The sequence below is a fragment of the Schistocerca serialis genome, chromosome 4 (genome assembly GCF_023864345.2).
Source record: "Schistocerca serialis cubense isolate TAMUIC-IGC-003099 chromosome 4, iqSchSeri2.2, whole genome shotgun sequence".
Lineage (NCBI taxonomy): Eukaryota > Metazoa > Arthropoda > Insecta > Orthoptera > Acrididae > Schistocerca > Schistocerca serialis.
Genome location: NC_064641.1, coordinates 630,578,221 through 630,586,194, shown reverse-complemented (window position 1 = coordinate 630,586,194; position 7,974 = coordinate 630,578,221).

Here is a 7,974-nt window from a genome sequence, read left to right as displayed (position 1 = left end):
TGACGACACAATTTCAAGAGTAGAAACCTATTGGACTCAAAGGTAGCTCCTACTATGTCCATAGGTCTGTGGGGAGAGAGAGCCCTATATATTTCATATCTGCTAAAGCTATAATTTTTATGTTTCAGATTGTTACAAAACTGACTGGAGGGGGTTTCTAGATGGCAAAGACAGACACTCTTATGTGTTTTCCACAACAAAGAAAAATATATCATTTAAGCTACTATGCAGTGCTTTGTGAAGCCGCATACGTGGTTGAAACAAATTCAACTTGTAGGTAAGTACTGTTATGTGAAGAACTATTATGAAGTACAAACACGTCAGTTCCCATTCTGCAAAAGCTGAAGAAATCCATTCATATGTTTCAGATTGGTAGAGAAATGACTACAATCAGTATGTGAAAGGGAAAAGAAACCCCTTTGTCAGGATTTTGGATAAAGATATAGCTACAACTTTCAAAATAGTCCCTTCAGCACTGCATGGTTCATTAAAGGGTGAATATAAAATTGTGAATTTTAAAATTTTCCCAGCGAATTGACTGTTCAAACAAATTTCGGGCTTGCAGCCGGTCGTCGTTCAATACTTCACACGATATTTCAACTGGGCACCTGCCAGTCATCTTCAGGTGAGCCGTCGCAGACTGGTGAAAACGTCCTCCGTTCCACAATATATAGCGTCGAAAGCTTGATAGTTGAACCACACTGCCCGCCAGCAGCGCCCTCGCTGGTGGAATAGCGAAACTCAGTCGCCCTCTGCGTTGCTGTTTGCCACGGCCGTTGACGCACTCTGTCGTCTTCGATTTGAGCAAATCTTGGAGATGTTGGGATTCCATGCACTGTCCAGCTGGTAGCCAGTGTCACAGTTTAACAGATTTTCCACCAGTTGCATTTCTACGGATTCTTTAATAATGGAGTCCCAGAAAGACATTGCTGTGGACAAAATCGTTGTTTTGTCATACTCCATTGAATGTCCAGTTGAAATACAATGTTCAGCAATAGCGGACTTGCATCTCCGGTGGTAATCCAGAAGAATACCACCCTTTGATTGGCCTTTCAGTTCTAATCGAAGTGTTAGGTATATTGCAGGTGCCAGCCACCCTGCAGCGGTCCAGCCAGCAGCCAGCAGCAGTCCCAGCCAGCCTCCAGCAGCAGCAGCAGCAGCTGCAGCAGCAGCGTCCCCACTGGCCAGCCAGCCAGGTCGCCTCCCCCGCCAGCAGCAGCAGAGTGGGGCTTTGGCCCCAGTCTCCTTCATCATTCTCCGTCCCTTTTACTCTGTGTCTCTCGTCGCCTTGCCCATCCCTCGTTTGCTTCTTTGTCCTGTCCTGTGTATTTCCCCTTATCGTAATGTCGACCCCCACCACCACCACTACTGCCACCACCACTGCCATCATATACACACCCCCCTCTGCCGCCCCCACCACTATCACGTGGTGTGCCCCATCACCCGCCCCCACCATTATCACGTGGTGTGCCCCATCACCCGCCCCCTCAGTCCATCCCCCCACTCCTCACTCTCCCATCTCCCTCACTATTTGTCGCCCCATCCCCGGCTCCTCCCTCCCGTGCCTCCTCTGATCCCTTCCCTCCACTCCCTCCCTCTGCTCCTACCGCCTCTGCGGCCCCCGCTAGGGTGGTCAGCCGGAGGGCCACGGCCCATGCTCAACTCTCCCCTCCGCTTTCATCATCATCGTCATCACTGTCGCCTTCGGCATCGCCCTCACCATATCCGGTGCCAACTCCAGCACCGGAACCTGCCACTCCCCACCACATTCCAGTCGGTCCCATCCCCCACACCTCCTCCGCTGCCGTCAAGCGCCCCAGTGGCACCCCTGCATCCTCTACTCCCAAAAAGGCTCCGCCCCGTCCCCCTTCCCCAGCCCATGATGCCATGGATATCTCCCCACCTGTCCCTGCCCCCTCCCCCTCCTCCACCCTCTCCTCCTACCGCTACCTCCCCTCCCGTCCTCCTCCCTCCCTTCTTGAGGCCCGGAACCTCACCCTCTTCCTTCGTCAGAATTTTCCTGGTGCCCCCATCTCCCTCCTCACTCCTCACCGTGATGCAGTCCTCATCTCCTCCCCCAGCCCTACCCTCCACACAGAGCTCCTTTCCCGCATCCCTGTCACCCACTTTGGCCCTAATGCACCCCATCACCCCTGCTCCTTCCCCGCCTCCCTCCCGCCAACCCCAACCCCCACGTTGCCCACCGACCCTCACCGCCGTGATCACTCAGCTTAGTCTGGCGATTACGGAGGAGGAGGAGGTGTTGGTGGAGCTCAAGGCGCATCCCCATCTGGAGGTGCATGCAGTTCGCTGCATCCATAAATCAGCCGGCCCCACCCACCTTATGTGGGTCTTTTCCGAACACGCCCCCTTCATACACCGTCTCCTAAAGGAGGGTGCCCTTCTCGTTCACCAAAGCTACCAAGTTGACCCTTCCTGTTCCCCTCCACTGCCAAAGGTGCTTGTGGTATAATGCACACCCGACATCTGAGTACCACGAGGCCCCCACCTGCCCGCACTGTAGGCAAGCCCACTTTTTACGACAGTGCCCCAATCTCTAGTCGCCCACCTCCCCCCCCCCCCCCTGTAACACCTATAACCTCCCTCATCCTACTTATTCCCAGAAATGTAAGGCCTGACCCCCTCCTACCACTCCTGAACTCACCGTTCCTGTCCGCCCTCTGGACGCCCCCACCCCTCCCGACAATTCCCTTCGCCCACCCCCTACCGCTGAGGACATCGTCAGATTCCTCACCATCATCCTCCAAAATGTTCACCCGTTCCAGCGCCCCCACACCCTCCAACAGATATCCCTCGCTGCCCGTTCCATTTTCCACTTAAAAATGTATGCCACCTACTCCAACAACCAGGCCCATTTCACCTTCTCCTGTCTTGATACCCTTGTCTAAATCCCTGTCATGGCGCGACAGCACCGTATCATTTTCAACAACATCCGCTCCCTTCCCACCAATTAGAACCTCTTCCTGCACACCCTTGCCACCCATCGCGTGGATGCCTTCCTCCTCAATGAAACCTTCCTCCAACCCCACCATACTGTCCACACTTCGCCCTACCTCCTTCACCGCTCCCATAATCCCCTCCCGATTGCGCGTGGCGGAGTTGCCATTGGTCACCACCGCCAGATACCAGTTCGGCTCCAACCTCTTCTTCCCGACCCCACCGAACACCTGATCCTTAGTCTCTTCTTCCCCGGCCTTACCGTCACCTATACCACCATCAATGTCCGCCTTAATGCCCCTCTTCCCTTCAACTTCCTCTCCCACATTGACTGTACCTTCTCCTCCTATGTGATCGCCGCAGTCGTTCCGCCGCCCAGTTACGGCGGTGGCATCAGTTCCTCTCCTCCCTCCAAGGCGCCCTCATCCCCATTCCCCAGCATATCCGTCCCGAATCCAACTCCACTCCCACCTACCGGGATACCCTCTCCACCCAGGTCGATAGCCACCCCTTCACCTACCACCACCCTGACGATGTAACCCATGCCGCCTCCTTTCTCTAGCAGATCTTGTCTGAGGCCGTGGAGGCCCACGTCCCTACTGTTGCCATCCAGCCCCACCGTCCTACCTTACCCCCACAGGCCATCCTCCTCCTTCGTGAATCCCACTGTCTCTACCATGCCTTCCTCCACACGCATGACCCGGACACACTACGACGCCGCCGGCAACTCCAGCGACACATTCGTAATTTTCTCGCGGCTAAGAAACGCCAGGACTGGCGACATACATGCACCCGTTTAAATGCTACCCTACCTATGAACTCGTCCAAGTTCTGGTCCGCCTTCCATCGCCTTACCAGAACTAAACCCTCCCCCTACTATCCTCTTCTCCATGATGATCACCCCTTCCCTGACTCCCTTAGTAAGGCCAATCACTTTGCCTCCTACCTCTCCGATGTCTTTTCCATCCCCGATGATCCCCAGTTCGATTACTCTGTCTTCCCGGATCTCCGCGATCGAACTGACACCTCTGTCCCTCTCCTCGCACCTGGTTTCCAGTACTTGGACAACATTGCACACACGGAACTCAATGCCCCTATCACTACACAGGATCTTATTGCTACAATCCGCACAAAACGCAACACTGCTCCTGGTCACGATCATGTCACCTACCGTCGCCTTCGTGAAGCTCCTGTCTCTTTCCTCTCCACCCTGGCCAGGCTCTACAATGTAGTCCTGTCCACCGGTTACTACGCTGACCTGTGGAAAACCTCTCGTATCCTGATGTTCCTTAAACCTGATAAACCGCCGTCCGCCATCTCCTCCTACTGTCCCATCAGCCTTACCTCAGTCTTCAGCAAGGTCCTGGAATCTATCCTCACCCAACGCATCCACCAGCATCTCCGCCAGCACCGCCTCCTTCCCATTACCCAGTGTGGCTTTCGGCCGTCCTTCTCTTCCAACGACCTTCTCCTTCACCTCACACATCTCCTTTCCGAACAGCTTAATTCCCGTTGCTTCGCAATCTTTCTCTCCCTGGAACTCGAACGTGCTTATGACCACGTATGGCATTCCAGTCTCCTCTTCAAGCTCCAAACCTTCACCCTTCCCATTAACTACGTCTGTCTGATCGGCTCCTTTCTCTCCCACCATCCTTCCTATGTCACCATCCATAACACGGATTCCTACACTTTTTTTCCCTCCGCCAGTGTGCCCCAAGGCTCCGTCCTCTCCCCCTTCTGTACCTTTTGTGTACGGCGAACATGCCGCCGCTGTCAACCCCCATCCGCCTTCTCCAGTCTGCCGATGACACCGCCTTCCTTGCCCTTGCCCCCACCTTGCAGTGCTCCCAACACCTTCTCCAGTCCCATCTTGACCGGTTCACCGCTTGGTGCAACCAGTGGTTGCTTAAGGTCAATCCCTCCAAAACCCAGGCGATCATTGTAGGCAAAACCACCCCTTCCTTCCACCTCCTTGATTTCTATCTCACCATCTATGGCCGTCCTATCGCCCTCACCCCCACCCTTAAGTACCTTGGCGTCACCCTCGACCATCACCTCTCCTGGACCCCCCATCTCCGGACAATCCAAGCCAAGGCATGTTCCCGACTCCGTCTCCTCAAGCTCCTTTCTGGCCGTACGTAGGGTCTGGACCCCTCCACCATCCTCCACACCTATAAATCCCTCATCCGCCCTATCCTTTGTTACACCCATCCGGCCTGGATCTCCGCCCCCAACCCCCCTACCTTTTATAAACCCTTCACATCCTTGAATCCCTTCAAATCCTTGAACGCCATGCTCTCCGCCTCGCCTATCGCATCCGTCTCCCCTCCCCCAAGCGGATCCTGTATGATCTCATTCTGTTCCCCCACCTCCTCCTTTTCCTTAAAAGGATACGGATCCTGTACACCTCCCGTAAACTCAATCCTCCTCACCCGCTTGTCTCGCCCATCCTCTCCCACCCCTGCCTGCTGCTGCGCCTGTATTCCCACATCCCGCCCAGTCTCCATCTCTCCACCCTCCTTACCCTCTCCCAAGGTAGCTTCTGCCAGCTCCACCTCCCTGATGATGTCCTCCTCCCCTCCATCTACCCCTCCTATCAACTTTGATCCTCCCCCCCACTTCCTGTGTCTTTTCCTTTAGGTGCCCTCCCTCCCTTCTCTCTCCTTTTCCCCCCATCCCCCTTCCTCCACCCCTCTTCCCCAGGGGCTTCCCCTCCCCCTTCCTCCCTTCTCCCTATCTCCCCTGACCATGGCATCTCTGCTCTCCCCTCTCCCTCTCCCACCCCCCCGTCCTCCTCTCTTGGCATGTCCCCGGACTCGTACACGCTCAGTGGACTTTCGCGCGCCGGAGATCATCGCCATCAGTGTCTCGTGTGTGTGCCTTCGTTTTGTGTTTAGTGTTCTTTCGCCATCACTGTTCACGTGTGCCATCGCCACCATCCGTGTTCTGTGCGCCGTGTTAACAAGTGTTAGTGTTTTTTCTCGTCCAGCATGAATGGCTTCATGTTTATTGTTTTTCATATCTAAATTTTTTGCCTGCCGTTTTTATTGTATTATCTGTGCCACCTATATGGCATGTTATTGAACCACTCAAGGCTGAAGAGCAGCGTAATATGCTGCTGCTGGCCCGCCTTGTATGAGTTGATTAAAATTACAATAAAGAAAAAAAAAAAAATAGCGAACTTGCTTGGCTGCAAAAGGCGGGTGTAACGTTGATGTTCAGTGCAACGTTCTGTCACGGTGTGGCATGTAAGCCATACCACATTGGCACGATATCTTGTAAATTACGGCCTTTCGTAGTAACAGATTGTCCTTAACTGATGCCACAAGTTCCGCAATCTTCGATGGTGGGCGGAAAACCACTTTTATCTGAAATTTTCGGAGGATTCTTGCTATTTTAAATGAAGTGTTGCCAACGAAAGGAAGAAAAGCTAAAGATTGTTCCGGCATGTTCTCCTCTTTATTCACTTCCTTCTTCTTAGTTTTAACTGTTAGTGCCCTGTTAATCTGCCAGATGGAATACCCATTTTCGCTGAGTACTGTCTTTAGATGGGCGAGTCCTTGAGGTAAGCTATCTAGATCTGAGACAGTATGAGCCCTATGAACAAATCTCTTCCTTACTGAGACCTTTTGTAGGCAAGTACTCACATCACATACTAAACTCAGCTGATTTTATCAATAGACTGAAGGCTCTTCGTCTTAGCAGTGTAGACCTTCTAGTAAGTTTTGATGTGGTCTCACTTTTTACAAAAGTTCCTCTTGCAGATTAGTCCTACTTTGTACCACACAGTTGTCACAAAATTGTATGTCATATTGTCCTTCCACTAGATATTAATTTACGGATTTCTTTAAGTTTCAGATGAGTATCAACTGACTACAGAATAGTAGCAACTGGCAAAATAACCTTTGCTTCAGGACATTTTATTCAATTAACACCTACAACATTTTACGAACTCCATCTCACAGTGAGAGACCAATAAGAGTGGAAATGAGTTATTCAAGAAAGGAGTCCCCTTTTGTATCATATATTTGTTTTGTTACCTGTTGTTGCTTGCCCTGTAGTTGCTGAGTTATCCATGTCTTATGTTTCAGATTGGTTTAGAATGATGAATAGAAGATGCGTGAAATGCCAAAGAAACTGTTTCAGCTGTTATATGATTTTAAAAGCAAATTTAATATTGGAATCACTTCTATGTCAGGACAAAACAATTCCAAGAGTGGAACTAAGTGAACTCGAAGGTAGGTCCTACTATGTCACAAACACCAGTGGAGAAAAAGCACTCTACATTGCTCATCTCCATCAGCTGACATTAATGATTTTCATTTTTTAGATGGTTACAATATTCAATTGAGACGATTTCTGGATAGCAAACATAGACATTCCTGAAGTGTTTTTCATAACAGTGGAAAATATATCATTTAAGCTATTCTGCAGTGCTTTATGAAGCCACTTACATGGTGGAAACTAATTCAACTTGTAGGTAAGTACTGTTACGTGAAGTACTTTTGTGAATTACAAACACATAAGTTTCCATGCTGCAAAAGGTAAATTATCCATTCATATGTTTCAGATTGGTACAGAAGTGACTACCAAACAGTGTGTGAAAGTTGAAACAAACCCATTTGTCAGGATTTTGCCTAAAGATGCAGCTTTGGCACAGCATGAGTCATTGAAGGGTGAATATAAAATGGAATGGCTGGTTAATCCTACTTTGAACCACACAATTGTCACAAAAAAGTATGCAGTGTTGTCTTCGCATTAGATATTATTTTATGGATTTCTTTAAGTTCCAGATGAGTATCAACTGACTCATTTTAAAAGCAGTTTTATATTAGAAACATTTCTAACACATGATGATGCAATTTCAAGATTGTAAACCAAGTGGACTCAAAGCTAAGTCCTACTATGCCTCAAAGAGCCGTAGAGAGAAAGCCCCATATATTACATATCTGCAAAGGCTGACATTAGTAATTTTTGTTTTAGATGGTTACTAAATTGACTGGAGGTGCTTTCTGG